At 40.9% G+C, this 23,524-nt stretch overlaps 1 protein-coding gene and 1 pseudogene across 4 annotated transcripts in view; one reads left to right on the plus strand and one right to left on the minus strand.

Moving 5' to 3' along the window:
• Positions 1-2,506: 2,506 nt before the first annotated feature.
• The window catches only part of IL31RA (interleukin 31 receptor A), a 98,505-nt gene continuing 77,487 nt past the window's right edge, over positions 2,507-23,524 (plus strand). For 2 of the 3 annotated variants that reach the window (XM_009208432.4, XM_009208435.4), the window contains exon 1: positions 21,060-21,430. The gene's annotated coding sequence lies outside the window, so the exon portion shown is untranslated. Of the gene's footprint in view, positions 2,592-21,059; positions 21,431-23,524 lie in introns of those variants that run through there. The other variant, XM_009208434.4, reaches the window with a different exon arrangement.
• Positions 19,622-20,812, minus strand: LOC101000376 (annotated as a pseudogene). The gene has a single exon (XR_002522553.2). The product of XR_002522553.2 is annotated as a heterogeneous nuclear ribonucleoprotein H-like (transcript).

The following is a 23,524-nucleotide window of genomic DNA, read 5'->3' on the forward strand; positions in this document are numbered from 1 at the left end:
ACATTTGCATTTTCTGTTACCATAAAGTCTCCCTTATATCCACAGATTCTAAAATTGAAAATCTAAAGCCAGAGTTTATATAAATACTGTTCACTGGATGGGCCAATTAACAGTCTTGATTGCCTCACCTTTACTATCTTCCTAATTTTATGACTTCTGTGTCTGCGGAGAGAATGGGAAGTGTCAGGGTCAAATGAAAACTGCTCAAAGCCATTCCACATACCAATTTGCTTTGAATTTGGATCACACACTTTTTGAGCAATTTGTTTACCCAAGTGTTTTTTTGTTTTTCTGGGAGACAAATCATGCCTTTTTCCTATTACCTTCCCAGGTTCAATGTTAATTTTCTTAAAAGATCCCAAAAGATATTGGTCGTCTTCAATTTTATGATGAATGGGACGTTTAATTTTGTGTGGTACTCAGGGTGCTTTGAAAATTGTCTTTTTTTTTTTTCTTGGTCTCTAGGAGTGTTTTTTGTATTTGATAATTTTTTTTCCCCAAGTTTTCTCTGTTCTCTGTTTTTGGAGTTTCTATTAGATTCTAGAACTGCTGAATTCTCTATTGTATCTTTCCTGTTTTTTTCATCTTTTGTATTCTAGTATATATTTTTTACTTTCAACCCTTTAATTAGCAATTGTTTTTAATTCTCCAGAGCTCGCCCGGTCTATATATGTTTAAATGTTGCTTAATAATAGTGAATTTTCTGCTTCACTAGTACTTTTTAAATTCCTGGAATTTCACCTAAGAAATCATGTCTTATGTTGATCGTTTGTTTTTCTGCTGCTTGGTGTCAGAAATCTTAAGCCTTAATCATTTTATATGTTGTATATACACATGCTCCTCAATTTACAATGGAGTTACATCCGGATAAACCCACTGTAAGTCGAAGATAGCAGGAAGCCAAAAATCCATTAAATACACCTAAACCTGCTGAACATCATAGCTTAGCCTGCCTTAAACGTGCTGACAACACTTAGCCTAAAGTTGGGCAAATTCATCTATACAAAGCCTATTTCATAGATGTGTTGAATATCTCATTTATTGAATACTGTACTGAAAGTGAAAAACTGGTTGTATGTGGGCACTCACCATTAATGTACACAACTGAAAGCACACTGGGCTGAAGAATGTTTGAAACATCTAAAATTGCTGGATGACAGGGATGCCATGGTGACAGGGCAATCAATTCCTCTTCTGGTGAGGCTCAAGAATAAGTACTTGGGCATCCACACAGAACGCAGTAGAGTTTGGGTGGTTTACCCTCGCGGTCTTGTGGCTGGCTAAAAGCTGTGTCTGGTGGCTGCCGCCCAGCATCACAGTCTCCATCTACCACATACCACTAGCCTGGGAAAAGAGCAAAATTCACAGTACGATTTGTGCTGAATGCATATTGCTTTTACACCATCATAAAGTCAAAAAATCATGTAAGTTTAACCACTGTAAGGGTCCTTTTGGTATATTTAATGCAACTCAAGATCAGCTTTCATCAGATTCTGCAAGTTCTTCCATTTTTGTACTTTTCCCCTCAGCCCTTAGAATCTAGTGCCCTTTTTCTAATTATTTCAAGGTCTGCTCTCAAGAGAAGGCAGAGGTTGAGACGTCACTGATAAGGCTTAACTTTTCCTTGAATTCTTTGCATTTTAATAGGAGTGAAAGACTGTGGCCTTAGCTAAAAGGAAGCTCAAAATGTGGAATCGTAAACACCAGCTACATATGTGAGAGTTTGGGAATAATGTTGATATAGTGGGGAAGGAATGTCAGGGGGTACCTGATTTCACACAGGATGGATAACCTACTTACTCCACCAGTCCCTGGGATCTTGGGGGTGGAGTAGATATGTCTTTTCTAATTTCATTGTTTGCGCTGAGAACATTTTCCCCTATTTATTTAATAGAGACAGGGTCTTGCTGTGTTGGCCAGGCTGATATCGAACTCCTGGCCTCCAAAAGTGCTGGATCACAGGTACATGCCACAGTGCCTGGCCTTGATAACATTTTTATTATATAGGACAGCAGCAGTGCTCAGTTTTCTCCTCGCACCTTCCCCATAGCTTCACACTTGTGCTGGTTTACGTAGTTCTCTCTCGTTAGTGCCCTAACTTGGGAGCAGTCATTTTTTCATTTTGATTGGTGTGGCCTTCATCGATTTTTTTAGTGTATTGAAAATAGTGTGGTATTTCGTTTTCTAAAGCATTTTCTAAAAACTTCGACTTGCCAGTATGTGCTTATGCTCACTGTAGGATTTAGATTCCCCGTTCCACACCGAAGCGCGAACCTAGTACCTCCAGCATGAAACAATCCAGAAGGGAGTCTCCTATGTCCTGGGGCCCTGGCCGGGAGAACGCCGCAGGGCGGGTGGGCTGGTGGCTGGCTGTGTGTGATGAGCCGCGTCGAAGCTGCTTCCGCCCGCGCGTCCCGAGCTCGCGGAGGCGGGCTCCCACGGGCGGCCCTGACCTGGGGGTCCTGACTGTCTCCCAGCCAGCGGCGGGAGGCTTCCCAGGGGCGGAGCGAGAGGTTGGCCGGGGGATGGGGGACTGAGCTGAGAGTCACGGAGCGGTTCCTGCCCCGGGAGCCCGGGCTGGCCACACCCAGGTGAGTGGCACGGTGGGGCGCGGCGCAGCTGCGCTGGCCCCGCGGGTTTTCCTCGGGCTTTCACTTTAGAATAGCAGTTCTGATCTCTTTGGGTCACATAAATTATAGAACCAAGTTTTGCATAAAATTGCAGGGGCTTTAACCTTTGACCTCCTTGAAATCCATTAACAGACCCACTCAAAGGAGCCGAGAACTGCACATTGACCCCTGCTCTAGAGACAGATGGTGCCGTGAGGGATTCCATGTCAGAAGGGGACAGGGGAACAGGGATTGGCGTGTGGAGACACTGACGCTGGACATTGAAGTGAGCCAATGAGATTTGTCCCAGTTCTTAGATCTTTACCTAAGTGATCCGTTAATTGTTTTGCTCTAATTTGGGGGATGTTTATCAAATCATCAAAGTAGGTCATCTGGAATATATTTTTTCTGTAGGAGTTGAAAGATTTCTTTTGTCTCCATCAGAGTTTTCTGGATGTAGAGTCTCATATTTCTGTGGGATTCTTTTTTCAGAAACAAAAGTCTTTTCCCTCTCCTTCTGAACATAGGAACTTACGATCCCACCATCTTGGATATTTTAACTTGGTTTTAATTTTAGTTTTGGGATGAGGCTTACCATGTGGGAGATTGAAGAATTCTCAACAGAAATCAAAGCACTTTAAAATATTTTTTAAAATTATGGGTAGCAGGAGAAGCTGCTTCTATATAACAAGGTAAGGTTACTCCAACTATGGAGTAGCTTTAACATTGGCTGTATTTGCCGACTTGTGTGGTACCTAGCGTATCAATGACCTGCTTTAGGCTTTGATTTGCTTATGTGTAAAAGGAAGACAGTAACTAGATTTTTTTCCCCCACATCTCCATCTGATGAAGTCACAAAGTCCATGCAGTTACATAAAGTATTTTTAAGAGGCAGCCCTGTATCGGTATCGTATTAAGAGGCTCGGTATCATAGCTGAATGCTGGTGCACTTGGATTTTAATGCTCAGGTCTTATTCTGGTATTACAATAACTGCTTTGTCGATTTTAGAGAGTTGATTCTTGAGAAGTCAGTGATCACTTTGCCAACTCTAGTGGTTGAATCTCTATTATGATATAATTTGCCCTTGGGATATCATACAGCAAGAGTGATACTTGTTAATTGACCATCTTGGCATCTTATTATATACCTCCTCTAGCAATTGTTTCATCAAGTGTGCCATCACGGGAGATTTATTCATGATAATCCACTTATGCCAATCAGCTAAGAATACTTCCCAATGTGTTCATGCCAGTTAACTGTTGCAGTTACAAGTTCTGGCAATTTCATCTTAACATGTTTGTTCTTCAGCTGAGATATTTTATTGGGCTAGCAGTCATCTGGGTAGGTGGAAAGCTTGGTTCCAATAATTATTTCAATTTTATAAACAGAATTACTGTTGCTATGATGCCACAAAGAAAACACTATCATTTGGAGTAGAATTTAGAAGGTATACGTGCCAAAATAAGTTCAGTTTATCATAGTGTGGATACTATAAATATGTACTGAGAATAATGCTATCACTTATTTAAATAGTAACAAACCTGTAGTTTTCTCATCTGTGTATGTAATTCACTAGGAAAATGAAATCTACTCTGGTGAAATGACTCAGATTAACCAAAGTTTGAATCCCATTACTAATTGTGTGATCTTAGGAAAGTTAATTTTTTAAATTTGAAATAAAATTTGCCTACAATAAAATGCCCAAATCTTAAATGTACAGCTTGAATGTTTACCTATGTATGCTCCTTGTAACCATCACTTAAATCAAGATGTGAAACATTTCTATCACCCTGGACAGTTTCCTCTTGCCCCTTTACAGTCAACTTCCTGGCCCAGAGCACTATTTTGATTTTTATCACCATGAATTGGGTTTGCCTGTTCTTGAATGTCATTTACATGGAATCATAGAGTATCTGTCTTTTATATGTGGCTTCTTTTGTTCAATATAATAGCCGTGAGATTCAGCCATGTTGTTTTGTGTAATAGTTTCTTTTTATTGTGTCATTTGAATAACTACAAATTGTTTTTGTAGTCTCCTATTGACAGGCATTTGGATTGTTTCCAGATTTTGAACAAAGCTCCTACAAATATTTTACTACAAGTCTTTTGGTCAACACAAGGACTCATTTTTCTGGGCATATACTTAGGAGTGGAATTGCTGGAACGTAGGGTATAACTTTTTATTAGAAACAGCCAAAGAGTTTTCCAGAATGGTTGTACCATTTACTATAGCCACCAGCATTATAAGAGTGTTCTGTTTGCTCCACATCCTCACCATTACTAGGTGTTACTGCTGTTTTTAATTCTATCCATTTACTATGGTTTTAATTTATATTTCCCTGATGATTAGTGATGTTGGGCACCTTTTCATATGCTCATTGGCAGTTTCCTTCTTTCTTCACTTGTTTACATGTCTGTCCAGTCACATAAAAGGGGAGGAGAAAAGGTGGTGAAGCAGTGTTGTTTGTCTGGGGTAATGCCTGAGATTCGTTGTCTCATGCCAAGAAAATCAAAGATGCAGCCACACAAGGAGTGGATTTAGGAGCGGAAAGTTTAATAAGCAAAAGAGAAAAGAGAATAGCTCTCTCTTTTACAGAGAGAGAGGGATGCCAGAGTGGGTCTTCTGGTCCCATAGTGAAGTACACAGGATTTTATAGTCTGGCTTGAGGAGGCAGTGTCTGATTTACATAGGGCCCAAAGATTGGTTGAACCAGGTGTGATGTTTATATAGTAATCAAAGAAGCTGGCCACCCCACTCTAATCTTTTATTATGCGAACAGATTTTCTACCTGGCTGGTGCCATGTTGTCTGCTCCTTACTGTACATATGGCTGACAAAGAAAAGGGAAGATGGAGCCGCCATGTTGAACATGCCTAGCCTCTGGGTAGCCTTTTCCTATTGTCACAGCTGCCAGCTTTCACCCATGCAAACTTCCAGCTTGCTTCTCCACGTCTGCAGCTCAATTTTACAGGCTGCTTTTTGTTAGAAAAGAAATGATTTGGGGGCTGCTTTTTATTAAAAGGGAAACCTGATCAAGGACTTCCTTACCCTCACTGTCTGCCTAAATAATTTTTTTAACTCCTATATCGTTGGGATCAAAGGATGGGGTACTGTCTTGCTGTTCAGTGGTGATACCAACAGTTGTGAAAATAGTTTATCCTTAGGCTAAATTACAGTCCTTTGGATTGCTCATTATATCTTTAGGGTGACACTTGCTGCTGTTACAACCCCAAAACTTCAGTGGCTTAACAAAATAGAAGTATGTTTCTTGCTCACCTGACTGTCCAAAAAGGGTATTCCCGGTAGATAGGTGTCATTCCCAGTAGTTACTTAAGAATCCAGGTTCCTTCCATCCTGTGGCTCTGCAGTCTGGTATGGCTTCCAAGATCTTTATGCTTCTCTTCGTCAAGCCAGAGAAAGGGAAGGAGTTGGGGAGGAGAGAGACAAGGTGGACTTGTGGAACATTTTTATGGGTCAGGCAAAGAAATAAGCATATACATCTCAGATTCCACTGTTAAAAACTTAGTCACATGTAACTGTAAGAGAGACTGGGAAATGTAGCCTTATCTGTGTGCTCAGAAAGCTGGGAATCAGCTAGCAGTTTTTGCCAAATCTGATGAAATGGGTTGTTGTCCAGGATGGTCAATGGATTTCTGTAGTAAATTGAGTAAATTGAGACTCTCTTGATCTTCACATTTCAAGGAATCTGTGTAAACTGCTAGGAGTTCTTAAATAAGACACCTTCCCATTCTCCACTTTCTGCACCATGAAGGAGAGTGACCATGGAAGTAAAGATAGTGATAACTGAAATCCATTCTATGGTGGTAGAGAATGCTTGGCTGAAAGCTCTTCTCCATTCATGATGATTTTTAAAATCTAGTATCTGATATTTATAAAATAAATGCAATTTGGAATAATATATTTCATCTTTCATAAATAATCCAGAACTTAGGATTTTAAAACTTTAAAAAAGTGATTAAGTAGTTTTAGTGACTTATTAGAAAATGACTTCTAAGACAGTCCATGGGGAAAAGCAAAGCTGTTTCTTTCACACCTTTTTTTCCACTGGGCTACTAATATACTCCTATATTTGAGTTGCCAAGTCATTATACTGTTCTTTTGTATTAAAATCCTCTACCTATGAGAAATTACTGTAAACCATTTAAACCTTGGGTCAGCAATCTTTCTAGCTCTTAAGAGTTCAGTGCACATCATTGTTAGAGGAAGGAGAGGAAGAAGAAGGTAAAAGGGGAACAGAAAGAAAATGATCATGAGTTGAGGTGCACTAGAGCTTCTCCAATTCTTATGTCTTGTAATAAAGTGGCCTTGTGTTGTCTAAGCTTTTCTTGGGAAATTGTTACTCTAGAGCTGTCCTGTAAAAATATAATGTGAGCCATATATGTAGTCGATATATCCCAAATACTGTCATTTCAACATGTAGTCAATGTAATGATTATTGAGGTATTTTACATTTATGTACTAAATCTTTGAAATCTAGTACATATTTTGCCTACACTTACATCTCAATTTGGATGCTAAGTTATCATTGGAAATATTTGATCTGTATTTAGAGTGTATGAAATGTGTAGTTATAGAGTAGATTCACACACCCAAGTTGTCCAGACATACTTGAAAGTTTTCCAACAGCTGAATCAAGTCTCAGTTTTTAAATTTAAATTTAGATTAAGAAACATTAAATAAAATTAAAATTCAATTTCTTATTGCACTAGCCATGTTTCAAGTGCTTAATAGCCACATGGGGCTAGTGGCTACCACATTGACACTACAACTCTAGAGTCTAGATTGAGTTTAGACTGTAAGCTCTGGGAAGGCAGGGACTTCTACCTGGCATTGCGAAAGTGCTCAAAAAATGTTTGTGAATTGAAAATATTTACGTAGTTTTAAAATGTCTAAAATAGAATTGAAAGTGGTGCTTAATAAATAAGCTAATTTAATTGGATAGCTGGAGGGAAGCCAGACTTCCAAAGTTAAACCTTTATTTCAAAAACTTATTCCTGATAAGCATGCAAAGTACAGATACTTAGATCAGAATGGCTATACCTTTTTTTGGAGAATGCCTCTTTCTAGCCCAATGGCTGGCAATTCTGGTCAAATTGCATGTTAATTGCCACATAATGGTTAGCTAACCAATCGTGGAGGAAAATTTTAAGCTGTCGTTTCTGTAATCCATTGGTTTGCATTTGGGCATTATAAACTAAACATGAATGTAGTCAAAACAATTAAGGTTGAAATTTTGAAAATAATTATGCCCCATTCCATATTCCATGTCACTCTGCAGAGGAAACAATTTTATTGTTATAGGGGCATGCACATCTAATTTTGAAAATATAACTTGCAAAATATCCTAAGTGTGAAAAAATCACTCTGTTCTTTGAGAATGGGATTCTTCTGCCCTAAAGGCCAGATGTCTTTTGTACTACCCAAATTTTACTAGTTCAATGCTTTACTCAAGTCGACCTTCTTTCACAAAGCTTTCCTTGATTACTATAGTTCACATTGATCCCTCCCTTCCCTGAATTTCTTTCTCACTCATAGTAAGAACCAAATATTTTGTCATCCAAATACTATGTATCTACAATGCTGTGAATTGTTTCCCATTTGAGTATTGAGTTTCATCACATCTAGCACATCCAACTCAGTGATTGATAAGTGGCAGTTGCTCAACATTTGCTTGAGTACACAGAAAACAAGAATACCATAGAAATCCTGGGTAATAAACATAAGAACCTCTGACTGTTCCATGCTTTGTGCTCAGATTGCTTTACTGCATTCTCTTGAGTAGTGTCAGGAGCGTGGCTCAACTGGAGAGAGAGTGCTGAACTGCCAGGTGTTGTTGGAATACTGGATTAAAGGACATTCAAAATGAAAGTGACAGTTCAGCTTTTCATCAGTTATTGCAATAGTATAAACAAGAGTCTAAACCAGAGAAAGCACCTGCTGCATTCCATTCCTCTCGCAGTCCCCATGGAATGGCCCACTAGTTGAAAGTCAAGTAGACCAGCACAGAGAGAGGAGTTGTGTCACTGTCTGAGAGCTCCAAACAAAAGGCTTGGGCAGTTTTATAGGCCCAAGGCCTAGCAGGAGGCAGAGGGAAGGGTTAGGAGTGCAAAAGTACTAAGCAGTGAGTCGGGGGGAGCAAATGGTCTTTGAGTTTTCCCGATAAGGATACCTCTAAATGGAGGCAGCTTAGCCAGGAATGCAGTTACATGTAAGGTCATGGTGGGCCAGGGGACTGTAACGACTTCCAGAGACTGCAGTGCACTGGCAGTGGAGAGAGCAACTTTCACCCGTGAGGCCTGTCAGATAAAGTGTTTGTAATTGACTATGATCAGGCCCGCAAAATCACACAGGTTTTTTGCTTTTTTTTTTTTTTTTTGCCAGGAACTGGACTCCTCAAGTAGGAAATCACTTCTACTGTCAAGGCCCAAAACTACTCTCATCTGTTCTAGGAGGCACATTTTCTCACATTTTAACACCTCTGAAAGCAGGATGCATTTTACAATTGATGTCTTACAATTGTAGTGTCAGGTAACAGTTTATGATCTAGTTCTATGAACAGCTTCTTTTGACACTTGTGTAAAGTCAAGAAAGCACCAGCATCAAAAAGTCTTACAGAATACTGATGAGATACAGTATTGTTTTACATCATAAACAGTGTTTACATCACATCTAGAGTTTGGCAGTTTATGTCTTTGGCATCTCCATTTTAGGCCTTCCTAACATGTTCCAGTGAGCTTCCCAAGACTATGTAAATTCTTTCTCTGACAGCTGAGAAGAATCTAGTTTCTTTTCTATTTTTCTTTGACCAAAGGCCCTTGTTCTGTAAAGGTCAACATAGTCTTAAAAAAAACCTATCAGATCATATATCCTTTTTTTCCCTTACTGATGCTTACCTTTTCCAGGGATTGTTGGAATCTTAAATCATGCCAAGCCTTTCTGGGAATGGCTTGAAGAATTTCGAGAAATAAGTGACATGACTAAAAATGAAATTTCACTCATTTGGCTAGCTGATGGGTCTAAAGTGGAAGGAGTTGGGAAGACACTTCACACATGCAATGGGTCATTTCACTTGACTTTGTTGGGACTGCTGTGAACTGTCATAAACTCTGCCAGGGCAGAACAAATGAATTAAACTGTGGAATGTTCTGTGGACTTCAGAATCCAATTGGAACCATTTTCCCCAAATCCAACTGTTAAACCTGTCTAGGATTAAGGACTGGGGATGAGATTCTGATGACCTTCCAGTGGTGAACATTTGCACTGTTATTTGTCTTTAACGCAATTTGGGAAGCAAATTCAAATGGTAGATAGGACTAGGGAACCAAAGGATCCTCAGGGACCACGTAAAACATGTGGCAAGCAAAAGTCTTTTTATAGAAAAAAGATTTGGAGACAAAATTTTGGGATAGTGGTCCTGCCAACCCTGTCTGCCAATGACTGAACAAAAGGCTCAGGCACTGGACTCCCTGAAATGGACTCTACCTTCCTTCTTTTGTGTGACCCTGTTTACCTTTTCCATATATTTCTCCCTTCTAACACTCTCCTTAGCCCTGAGTTATTCTGATGTCCCCCCCTGCTCAAGAACAACTGACTAGACTTTAGATATAGACAGCATGTTTAGATAGATGTATAGTAACACCTTCTGTTCATTTTCTGCCTTCCTGAAATTTGTTTTAGTTACCCATCGCTGCATAATAAATTACCCCAAAGCCAAGTGGCAGAAAACTACATGTATTATCTCACCCTTTCTGTGCATTAGGAGCCTGGGCATGGCTTAGCTGGGTGCTCTGGTTCTGGATCTCTCACAGGATACAATCAAGGTGTCGTCTAGGATGCAGCCATCTCAGGGCTTAACTGGGAAAGGATCTGCTTCCAAGCTCACTTGGGGTTGTTGTCATGGTTCAGTTCCTTTGGGTTGTTGGACTAAAGGTCTCAGTTTCTTATGAGCTGTTGACCAAGGGCTGCCCTGATTTCCTTACTATAAGTGCCTCTCCCTAGTGCAGTTTACAGCAAGATAGCTGACTTCAGCAGAGCAGGTGAGTGAGAGGGCTGGAGGGAGGGTGAGAAAGACAGAAGTTCCAGTCTCCTAACCTGATCTCAGAAGTGACATTCCGTTACTTTTGCTGTACTCTGTTAGAAGTGACTCACTCACTAGTTTCAAACTACACTCAAGAGAGCATTATATAAGAGTGCGAACTGGGAGACATTTTAGAAGCTTTCTACCACAGAATGCAAATTATTGCGTGAGTGATGTACCATTTAGAACAAGGGTATGGGTGTGAATCCTATTCCACATGTCTTGAATGTAATAATGTCACAGTGTTAAAAATTCAACTTGAATCTGACAGTCCCCCATCCTACTGGAATAGCTGGAAGTTTGATCACAGTCATTAGTGGGGAACCCCTCACCTTGTCACACACATTCATGCTTGTGCTGAGGTCCCAGGGTCATGAGCACCACCAAAGCCCTGGGGAAACTCCTCAGTTATCAACTGCATGTCCACACTGATTACTTCTAAGTTAGTTGTGGTGCTCTCAGCCTCCACAGGCAGTGCTTTTGGGGTCAGTAGCCTTGCTGCTGCTGTGCCGTCCTGGGACAGGGAGTCTTTGTCAAGGCTGAAAGCTCCTGTTCCCAAGACCTGGCCACCCTCAGTGTACCCTGTAGTCACCCTCTTTGGAGCATGACTACTGAGAGGAACACAGGCCACCAAACTATATGTGTACGTGATCTGGCTTTTGTTGTTAGTGTGGAAGTGACATATATTCTCTTGCAGTTTTCTACATTCTAAGCCAAAGTCTGAATTCAACGTTCTATGACCTAGAATAAGCAAGACATTTTCCACAAATACAACTATAAGTAATCTTCAAGGTAAAGGCTATATTACAAAAGCGGAACACAAAACGTCCTCATTGTAGTTAATGTAGAGTCTTATAAAATTGTTTCTCACAAAACAGCAACAACAACAATACACACACACACACACACATAATAACAAAATGAAGAGTACACATAATCTTCCAAGAAAGAAAGCTTCATCCCAACTTGGTTAATGGGATGTTTATATTCTTAATGTCTTCAGGATACCTTCTGTGTGCATACATATCTTTTTTTTTTTTTTTTTAGTTTCTCCATATAGCAAGATGTAAGGGCCATCTGTGTCAACTGTCTTTTGATTTTTTCAAAATTCTTTGATAAATTGTAAGTCCTGTGCTCTCTGGCTTTAGCTCTACTTGGCCAAGGCTAATTTGCATTCATGGACTATAATAAGCACACCAATAATAGTGCAGGCTGTGTTTGGATCCGGTGGTTCCATACCACTTAGACCTAGACCTTGATTTATTTTTATCTGCTCCTTTGGACTCTTAGAATAAATACAGAGTGCATGTGTGTTTCAAATCAGCTCTCATGTTCCACCTTGTGACAGGCTTTACTTTGTAACAAATTAAGTCACTCTTCCCTTTTGCCTTACATATTCTGCAGACTTCCAAGGAATGAAGGAAAAGATTGCAGTTACCTGGGGCCGGGCGCGGTGGCTCACGCCTGTAATCCCAGCACTTTGGGAGGCTGAGGTGGGCAGATCACAAGGTCAGGAGATTGAGACCATTCTGGCCAACATGGTGAAACCCTGTCTCTACTAAATATACAAAAAATTAGCCGAGTGTAGTGGTGGGCGCCTATAGTCCCAGCTACTCGGAAGGCAGAGGCAGGAGAATGGCATGAACCCGGGAGGCAGAGCTTGCAGTGAGCCCAGATTACGCCACTTCCCTCCAGCCTGGGTGACAGAGTGAGACTCTGTCTCAAAAAAAAAAAAAAAAAATTGCAGTTACCAGTGTGGGATTGATATGGTTTGGCTCTGTGTCCCCACCCAAATCTCATCTCGAATTGTAATCCCCACATGTTGGAGGAGGGGCCTGGCAGGAGATGATTCGAACATTTTGGGTGGGGGAGGCAGATTTCTCCCCTGCTGTTCTCATGATAGTGAGTGAGTTCTCATAAGAGCTGATGGTTTTAAAGTGTGGCACTTCCCCGCCTCCCTCTAGCACACTCTCTTCTACTGCCATATAACATGTGCCTTGCTTCTCCTTCGCCTTCCACTATGATTATAAGTTTCCTGAGGCCTCCCCAGCCATGTGGAACTGTGAGTCAATTCTTTTCTTTATAGATTACCCACTTTCAGGTTGTATCTTATAGCAATATGAAAACAGACCAATACAGAGATGTATCCCTTGTCCCAGCTTTGGGGCAGATCCGTGTCAGAGGCAGTGGTTAGTTTCAGGGACAAAACCCATTTCTGGTAAGAGTTTTGATTTTTATAAACCTTGGCTTTGATTCTGTCATCCTCTCCTGAAAAGGTAGGTAGGTGGCTTCTGTGCTCTGTGATGTTCAGGGAAATGGATGCTTTGATTCTCATGTGGTGATAGAGTTTGGATATTTGTCCCTGCCCAAATCTCGTTTTGAAATTTAAACTCCAGTGTTGGAGGTGGAGGCAGGGCCTGGTAGGAGGTGTTTGGGTCATGGGGGTGGATCCCTCATGGCTTTGTGCTGTCTTCCTAATAGTGAGTTACCATGAGACCTGGTTGCTTAAGTGTGTGGCACCTCCCCCTCACTATCCCTCTCTCTTGCTCCTCCTTCACCATGTGATGTGCCTGCTTTCCCTTTGTCTTCTGCCATGATTGGGAGCCTCCTGAGGGCTACCCAGAAGCAGATGCTGCTATACTTCCTGTACAGCCTGCAGAACCATAAGCCAATCAAACCTCTTTTCTTTACCCAGCCTCGGGCCTTTCTTTATAGTAATGCAAGAATGGACTAACACATGTGACAAAGCCTGACACTGCACTGAGGCAGCCCTACTGGCAGAACTCTCATCACAGTTACCAAGCCTTTCCAAATACTTAGCTCAGTGCCCACTGAGGAGCCTACCTGCACCACATCAGCACCATTGTAAGCGTGATTCATTCCATGTTCATTCAGTGAGGGAGTATCACAAGAAGATGAATTTCAAGAACTATTTGAAGAGAAAGAGAATGTTGAGTTCTTCTTCTAGGGTACCATTTGGAAAATGGCTATTCCCAGTGAATTATCCTTTGCAAATATCATTTTGATGCTGTTGTTCCTTTCTTTGAGGTTCCTAATGGTTCCTAATTTTCATCTGATTTATGAGACCCAGTTATCCAGCACATGAGCTATGGAAGGGCCTTTCCAGCATAGCTCACAATCAGCTTACTGCTCTAGCTTGGCAAAAACACTCCTCTGCTCCTCAAACATTCCTTCTCCAGTGTGCTCTGGGATGTAGCACCTGTCAGTCCTTTACTCAGAATGCTTTCACTCTGTGGAGCCACATGTTTTTCCTGTTCTGAAATTCTGTTCGAGACCCATCATTCTAGGAAGGCTTCCCTACCGGCTCACTTAGATTTGATGGTGAGTATGTATCACATTCTGCTGACTGTGAGCCTTTCATGAGAAGGGACTGTGTGGCACTAGTATGTTAATATGTGGGTGCCCAATAAATGGTAGCTGGCTGGTTGTGCCAGGATCCCCTTAGTGCTTATGCAACATTCCACTCACTGCTGTGGGCTTAGCTTCCATCCTTTGTGCCAGGAAAGAAAGCCATGGGAGAGATAGGATGTGACCAGAGATGAAAGCCTAGGAATCACAGAAAATGTGTCTGACAGTAGAGACAAAGTAATACAAACTGCAATGATGAATTTTAGTTATGATTGCCATGTGTATTTGGGAAAGGAATTAGATGATTCTGATTAGCACCCCTCATTAAGAACCAGACCTGAGTCCAAGTGATCTCGATGTTCAGTTCGAAGGGGAACATCACACACCGGGGCCTATCATGGGGAGGGGAGGGGGAGGGATTGCATTGGGAGTTATACCCGATGTAAAGACGAAGTTGATGGGTGCAGCAGACTAATGATGTCAGCTAAGGATACATATAACAAACCTGCATGTTATAATACAAAAATTCCCCACAATCCTTAAAAGTATAATAATAATAAATAAATTAAAAAAAAAAAAAAAAAAAAAAAAAAAAGAACCAGACCTGGCTGCGCGCAGTGGCTCATGCCTGTAATCCCAGCACTTTGGGAGGCCGAGGCACGCGGATCACAAGGTCAGGAGATCAAGACTCATCCTGGCTAACACGGTGAAACCCCATCTCTACTGAAAATACAAAAAAAATAGCTGGGCATGGTGGCGGGCACCTGTAGTCCCAGGTAGTCCCAGCTACTCGGGAGGCTGAGGCAGGAGAATGGCATGAACCTAGGAGGCAGAGCTTGCAGTGAGCTGAGATCGTACCACTGCACTCCAGCCTGGACGACATAGCGAGACTCCATCTCAAAAAAAAAAAAAAGAAACAGACCTGTGGACAGGACTTGCTTATACGTATATATGTTGTGGGGCTTAGTGCAGAATGAAAATATGGGGCTTGGGCTCAGAAAGTTAAGAATTTCAAGACAGCAATAGTGAGGCATTAAACCAAATTCAGGGACCTTCTCATTGTAAGGCCCCGAGTGACACAATTGTGTGGCTTGCATATCTTGTCTATAAAATATTAACAAATGAGAGACAAAGGTTGAATGTGACTCACTGAAAATAAAGATTTATTTAAAATCAAAACCAAAAAAGCCTATTACATTCCCAATACAAATTACAGAGTCATGTTAGACTAAATCTTCTTGGTCTCATGGGATACACAGAGAACTGACTCTATCTTCAATAAGTCAGATTTTCAGCTAGAGAAAGTCACCTACTATGTGCTATCTCTGAGAGTGGGAGTGAGTCAGATTTTTATGTTGATAAGAAGAGTGGGCTGGGCGTGGTGGCTCACGCTTATAATCCCAGCACTTTGGGAGGCCGAGGCAGGGGGGATCCAAAGTGGAAAAACCCCATCTCTATGAAAAATACAAAATTAGCCAGGCATGGTGGCACGTGCCTGTATTCCCAGCTACTCGGGAGGCTGAGGCAGGAGAATCGCTTTACCATGAAGGCAGAGGTTGCAGTGGGCTGAGATCGTGCCATTGTACTCCAGCCTGGGCAACAAGAGTGAAACTCCGTCTCAAAAAAAAAAAAAAAAAGTGAATTTTTTATGTTGAGAAACATGGCTCTAGAAGAGATACAAATTTGGATATGAAAGATTGCTGTGAGATTTGCAAGAGACAGTGATTGGTCTGTCTATACCTTCATTCAACAAATAGTCATGGCCTAATATATTGCCAAATGCCAAGCTGCATGGCCAACTTCCTCTTGTATTGTGGAAATTTCCTGTGCTTGCTTTACTGTGGGGCTTTTGGGACATAGCGTGTTTATCAATGCCTGTGAATGGGAAGGGGCAGGAGCAGGATTGGGCAGAGTGAGAACTCTGAATTTCTGCATTTCTTTTTTATTTGTTTGTTCTTCTTGTAGAGACAGGGTCTCACTCTTTTGCCCAGACTGGAGTGCAGTGGCACAATCATAGCCTCAAACCCCTGGTCTCAAGTGATCCTTCCTCCTCAGCCTACTAAGTAGCTGGGACTACAGATGCATGCCACCAGTACCAGCTAATTTTTGTTTTGTTTTGTTTGAGATGGAGTCTCACTCTGTCACCCAGACTGGAGTGCAGTGGTGTGATCTTCGCTCACTGCAACCTCCACCTCCCAGGTTCAAGCAATTCTTGTGCCTGAGCCTCCTGAATAGCTGGGATTACAGGCGTGCGCCACCATGCCCAACTCATTTTTGTGTTTTTAGTAGAGATGAGTTTTCACCATGTTGACCAAGCTGGTCTCAAACTCCTGACTTCAAGTGATCTGCCTGCCTCGGCCTCCCAAAGTTCTGGGATTACAGGCGTGAGCCACTGCACCTGGCCCAATTTTTTATTTAATTTTTTAATTTTTTTGGTAGAGATGGGGGTCTCACTATGCTGCCAGGGTGATCTGAAACTCTTGGCACTAAGCAATACTCTCACCTCAGCCTCCCAAAGTGCTGGGATTAAAGGCATGAGTCACCACGTCTGGCCAGAATCTGCATTTCTACACAAGTTTCCAGTTAACGCCAATGTGACTGATCATGGCCACAGTTTGAATAGCAAAGTTCTGTAGCAAACTGACTGGTTTTCAGCTGATAATACAACAATGAAGGAAGAAATGAACAACTGCTGACTGTATCTATGGATTCTTCATGTTTTCTTTTTTAATTATAATGATGTGGAAAAACTATTTGTGAGCTACAAATAGTTTTTATGTGATGAATTATGTGATGAAAATGCAAATAACACTTTCTCTTCATGGTCTTAAAGAAATGTTTTTGAAGATTAATGAGGTGAATGCTCGAAAGGCGGTAGAGTTTCCAGAAAGCATGGTACTGCTTTAGTGCTTGGCATGAATATGTAGTGGAGTCCACATATGAGTATTTCCTTGGAAAGTTGTTACGTGATTCTATTATATTTCAGAAAATGAGACTTCAGAAACTGCATTTTAACGTTTCTTATTCACATCACTGTTCTTAGGGACATGAACTTGTGTGCACAGAAGTTTGGGCATTTTATTGCAGCTTTCCCTGTTGAGTTAGTGTAACCGTAACCATATTCCGTGATTAGCTTATTAAGCTCCCAAGCCCTGGGAATGGGATTGTTCCTTCTTGAAGGTATAGAGTTGGATTTGAGCACTGCAGAAGGCATAACTATACAGTCTAGAGATTTATTTTTTGAAAACAAACCAGAATTTAGTAATCTGAAAGAATGTTATCCATCAGGGTGTCTGCTTATAAGACCACAAATGTATTTCAGGGATATTGCAGTTGCTCAACATACAGTAATCCCATCTGCCCTTTTGGATATCCACGTCAACTGGCCTTTCTCAGCCAGGGCTCTGTGCAAGAATTAAGCCTGATTCCCTAAAGGTATCCATTGTATAGAGAACATTTTGTATGTGATAGGAATTAACTTCTTTTCTGTGCATTTACATTGGTACTAATTATGTTCCATTCTTCGTAAAATAGAATAGTCACTCAAATTCTTTTCTGTGTTTTGTGGTTCAGATGAGGAACCTGGATGGAAAGGCTGCCAGTGATTCTTGTCATTTTCATAGAGCTATAATTATTAATTGGCAGATTGCTGTGTAATTAGTTCCTGCTATAATTATTAATTACAATAATTATTATTAAATTGAAGGAAGAGGGAGGGAGTCAGAAGTTTAAAGAAACAGTAACATATTTGCAACCTCCATTTGAGATGGACCAGGAAAACAGTCTTTGACTTAACACCAAAAAGTAGCATAGTACAGCCAAAGATTTTCAGAGGCGGAGTAGGGGAGGAGAGAGGTAGAGGCAAGTCTGGAGTAAAGATCTCAAGCAGCGCTGTCCAGTCAATGTGAGGCCAGGAGTGGTGACTCACGCCTGTAATCCCAGCGCTTTGGGAGGCTGAGGCTGGTGGATCATGTGAGGTCAGGAGTTCAAGATCAGTCTGGCCAACATGGTGAAACCCTGTCTCTACTAAAAATACAAAAATTAGCCAGGGGTGGTGGCGGATACCTGTAATCCCAGCTACTCGGGAGGCTGAGGCAGGAAAATCGCTTGAACCCAGGAGGCAGAGGTTGCAGTGAGCCAAGATCACACCACTACACTCCAGCTAGGGTAACAGAGCAAGACTCCATATCAAAAAAAAAAAAAAAAAAAATACAATGTGAGCCTCATTTTAAAAAATAAAAAAGATAAAATTAACTATAATAATATATATAATTTAACCCAAAGTGTTATTTTTAAATTATGATCAATATAATTATTTTTAATGAGAATTTTACATTCTTTTTTTGTATTCCTCTTCAAAAGCTTGTATGTATTGGATTTCCAGAATGTCTCAGATAGGAATTGTCACACTTCAGTTGCTCAGTAGTCACCTATAGCTAGTGCTACTGCATTGGACAGCACACCTCTAGATGCCATATCACTTACAAAGGTTATGTACTTTATAATTAAATAGTAAAGTTGTATTTTCCAAAATGTCATAAAATACAAATATGCTAAAAGTAAAAATAAGTCATTTGTAGATTTTCTTTTTTTTCCTCTCTCTCTCCCATCTTTCCTTCTCCCTCCATTCCTTCCGTCTAAGCCTTGGGGCACTTTAACATAGAGAGGTCAGGGAGAACAGGAGGCCTAGGTAAAGGGACTGAAAAAAGACCAGTGAGGCAGGAGGAGAACCAAGAGAGTGTGGTGCTCCAGAAGCCACGGTATCCTGGAACCAGCTTATATCAGCTCATGAGGGCTGATTGGTAAATTTTTCTGGAATGTAGTGAACAGCTTGAAGTATGTCATTAATAAAAATTATATAACTTAATTAAATAAATTGTACTTTTAAAAAGTAGTACTCAAAACTCATTTCTTCTTAATTTTTTTTTTGAATGAGGATTTATTTGACAAATTTTACTTAACACAATATACATAAAAGGAAATCACAATACAATGAAAGACTTAAATCAAGGCCTCAGAATTTCATACAAACATCAAGACCAAAATCCTAAAGTATTGGTATTGCGTCTCAAATTTTCCCATTAATTAAAAAAAAAAAATCCTAAATTTACATGCCTTACAGGTTATTAAATAAAACTAGAATTAACAAAGATGCCAAAATGTTTCACTTTAATTGTAGACAGACACACACACACACAAAACCACGTCTTTCAGCATGCATCTACACAGTGTACAATGTAGCAAAGGGCAACAGTGAACATAATTCAACTCCTTTTACCTCAATAGGCTTTCTGCTTAAGAACATCCTATAATATAACTAACTTGAGCAAAGCTGGAACTTGTTTAACAGTTATAGTTTACTCAACTTCACTGTTACATCCTAGATGAGTATTGTGTTAAAAAAATACTGAGCCTTAAGTCTTCGTAACAATACTGATTTCCACTTAGAGAGTAAGCATAACTCATAAGCTTGTATTGCAGAAACTGTTAAACTGAAGTTTTGGGTTTTTCTTTTAAAAAAATTGAGCAAGAGTCAGTGATCAATTATATTCCCCATCCACCACTCATAATGGACATGGTAGACATCCCTCCCATTCCATTCATGCCTATAGATGCACGGCTTCCATTACTGTAGTAGCTGCTGTTCATTGCTCCTTGGCTGCCTATGCAATGTCTGAGAAAATCACGTAAGTTTTCCTGTAAAACTTGGTCATATCCACTCATGCTGCTGTGGCCACCATAGCCACCTCCATAACCACCTCTCAGCTGCTGGCTGGCTGGGCCACCATAACTGGACTGGATTGACAAGCCCATGCCCCCCATCATTTGGCTACCGTAAGCACTACTGCTGACTCCTGCTGTAGAATTCAAGAAGGGTTCTACATCGCTGTGTTGCATATTTGCTTTGTCTTTTGATATAGCTGCCACAGCATCTTCATGAGTTGCAAACTCAACATCTGCTTCACCAGTTACTGTGCCATCAGGACTAGTTTCAATGTGTACCCTCACAGGATTGAACAGTGAAAAAAAATTACAAATGTCATTCTCAGTAGCTCTGTAAGGTAATCCACACGTGTGTACACTGCGTCCTGTTGTGCTCTGGAAAGTAGAGCCACCATCCCCATATTTGTGATCAGACATTCCTGAAAAACAATAATTGAGGTCTCTTCCAAATCTATCTGACCCAAATCCATAGCCATAGCCATTATAATTATCATTGGCTCTATATCCTTCACTATAAGTAAGCACCATGCCTCATCCTCTCAAAGCCAGCTCCTCTGCCAATGCTGTTAAACCCTCTGCCAGACCCAGGTCTATCATGGGACCTGGCCTCTGCATGGCCATAAGCTTTTATGGTGGATTGTAGTGAGTTCTAACTTCAGCCCTGCTGCTCTTAAAGATTTCAATATACTTGTGCCCTATTATTTCCTTGTGTTTCTTTAGAGAGCCTTTTCAGTTATTTCCTGTGAAGCAGACTGCACGAAGGCCTCCCCTGTACTCCTTCCCTGGAGTCCACCGGCGGTGTTAACCCATTTGGCACGATTTCCAACCTTGAGAAGAACTAAGCAATTTCTTCCTTGCTGCATTCAAAGGGAAGTCCTCTAAGCTGTACAAAGCCATCATTGGCCTTGTCAGGACTATTTGGACCAGTATGCTTCAACACCCAATCCATTTCAACGTTGTTTGACTTGAATGCTTCAACAAAACTGTGTCCCATAGTTTCTCTGTCTTTTTTTCAGGGCCAATTTGACTTCATCTTCTGATTCAAGTTCAACAAAAGCCTTGCCACCCAGCCTGCCTTCTCTGGTGTAGATGAAATGAATACCTTGAGCCTCATTTTGGATTTTGTAGTCAGAAAAAAAAAACAAAATGCTGCACTTAATCGGCTGAGCAAGACCAGGGCAGGCCATGGACCTTCACCATAAATCCCTCTCTACCTTCAGTGCGCAACATCATTGTCTCTTACATGGTCTGGTGTCAAAACAGACCAGACACTCGACTTTGGCAGGGCTGAAAAGAAATGGCCCACTTCTTAATTATTTTAGTAGACTTTACTAATATCTATGCTCCTGAGATTATGGCTGTTGCATCTGTGTGGCGGAAATACTACATAATGGTGTGTACTACTGTTCATCTCTTTCCAACTCAGCAGTCACACTGGTAGACTGAAATTGGCCATAGTGGGAGTACTTACATCACAGAAATCAGCAAAGGCAACAAATTGGAACTTTTGAAAATTTTTCTGGAGAACCTGTTGTTAAACATTTACCAGCACACTACTGCCTGGAAGCCAAGAGAAGATAGAGTGTCAAAGGGAGAGGAATCAGTTGTGTCAAATGCTGCTAAGATGAGGTTAGTAACATAAGATTTGGGAATTGAACACTGGATTAAGCTCCATGGATTTCACAGGGACTAAAAAAGACAAAATCACCACCTTTGTGGAACTTACATTCTGATGATTGACTTGGAAATTTAATAGCAAATAGAACAGAAAAAAAAAAGTCCTGCCTTCATGGATTGGGATGTAGTAGGCATTTCGAAGGACCTGCTGTTCTTGGAGTAGGAAATTTCATTTTCTCCACCTTCTAGGCTTTGTATGTTCTCTGTGTTTAGACTGCCCTTTGCTGTCTTATTCCGCTGGTGTACATCTGTCTACTCATTTCTTTAGGATTCAGCTCAAATGTATATTCCTTTGAGTAGCTGTCTCTGAACTTGCAGGCAAAATTAAATGCTTGCCCTGAACATTCCTGTGTTTTTCTTATGCCTGTATTTTTCTCACAGCTGTAATGATGGCCCGTTTCTACATCTTTCCTTGATGAGCCCACTGACTGATAGTGGCTGGGATCTTCATCTTCGTATCTCAGGGCCTGCCACCATCCTTGGCACATAGTTGATGCTATGTGTCTCTACATCTTTAGAGACTGAAGGAATCCATTAATTAATCTGGGATTAAGATATTGAGACCTGATCCAAGGCAGAGGGACCACAAGACCTACTCCATGGGGGGGATGTAAATGGTTTTCAGTAGAACTGTGCTTGTTTCTGTCTCTGGACCATTTGATACTCTCTCTTTATCATTCTCTCTCCTGATTTGAAGATCTAATCTGGGGCTTGAAGCAATCAATGTGCTATATTATAAAATAAAACTTGCTTGTTTTTCTATTCAGAGACCTTTTATTGCTAAAATTTTCCACTTGTTACCTTTTCTTTCTCAATCAATTTACACTTTGAATTTATTCATTTGTTTAGCAATTTCCATTTTATTTTCACCTCCTCATGGTTTCTGAAAACTAAGTTACTTCTTAGCATCATGGTTATATTGGGGATCATTTGGTTGCAAGGAACAAAAACATGTTCAAGCTACTTTAATAAGCAGCATTTTACTGCATTGATATAATAGGCAATGTCATGGGCATCCATAGGCAGGGACTTAATACAATAGGGTCTCATGTGTTCCACATGAGCACCCGTACTGAACTGTCAGTCATCACATGGACTCTCACCCTTGCTTCTCTCTTTGCTTTTTTTCACTCTTCTCTTGGCCATCTTTCTTTTCTCGTATGTCTAAAACAGGGCTGCCAGAACCCATCACCTGGTAGCTCCACTCAGCTGACTTGGTTTCACATTCCCAGGTGAGAGGATCCAGTGACTTAGCCAGGTCTATGGACCACATGTAACCTGGGATCCTATCTTGATGAAAGGGTGTATTCTTCATTTCCTAGGGATGTTGTAGCAAATTACCACAAACTTGGTGGCTAAAAACAACAGAAATTTATTCTCTCACAGTTCTGGAGAACAAAAGTCCAAAATCAAGATGTCAGCAGGGTTCTTTACGGAGTCTCTGAGGGAGAATCTGTTCCACGTTTTTCTTTACAAGAAAAATTTTTTAAAAGAGATGGTCTTGCTATGTTGCCCAAGCTGGTGTTGCACTCCTGGCCTCAAGCAATCCTCCCACATCAGCCTCCTAAAATGCTGGGATTACAGGCATGAGCCACTGCCCCGACCTTATTTCATGCCTCTCCTTCTCCTAGCTTGTGGTGGCTCCAGCAGTCCTTGGTGCTTCTTGATTTGTAGACACAACATGCCAATCTCTACTTAGTCATGTGGCTTTTTCCTTGTGCCTCTCTGTGTCTGTCTCTTCTGTTTCTTACAAGGACACTGGTTACTAGATTAAGGGCCACACTAATCCAGAATGATCACATTTCAAGATCTTAATTACCTTAATTATATCAGCAAAGACTCAATTCCAAGTAAGGTCATATTAGGGTACCAGGTAGACATATCTTCTGTGGGCCACTGTTGGACCCAGTATGGGAGGTGTATGGGACTATATGCGAGGTATAGTCAAAGGCTACCAGCATGGCTTTGAGGCCCCATTGCAGGTGCCAGTAAATGCCTAGTTGTTCCACACCTCTTCCAGGAATACTTGTCACTTTATCATTTTGA

Source organism: Papio anubis, chromosome 5, assembly GCF_008728515.1.
Source record: "Papio anubis isolate 15944 chromosome 5, Panubis1.0, whole genome shotgun sequence".
Classification (NCBI taxonomy): Eukaryota; Metazoa; Chordata; class Mammalia; order Primates; family Cercopithecidae; genus Papio; species Papio anubis.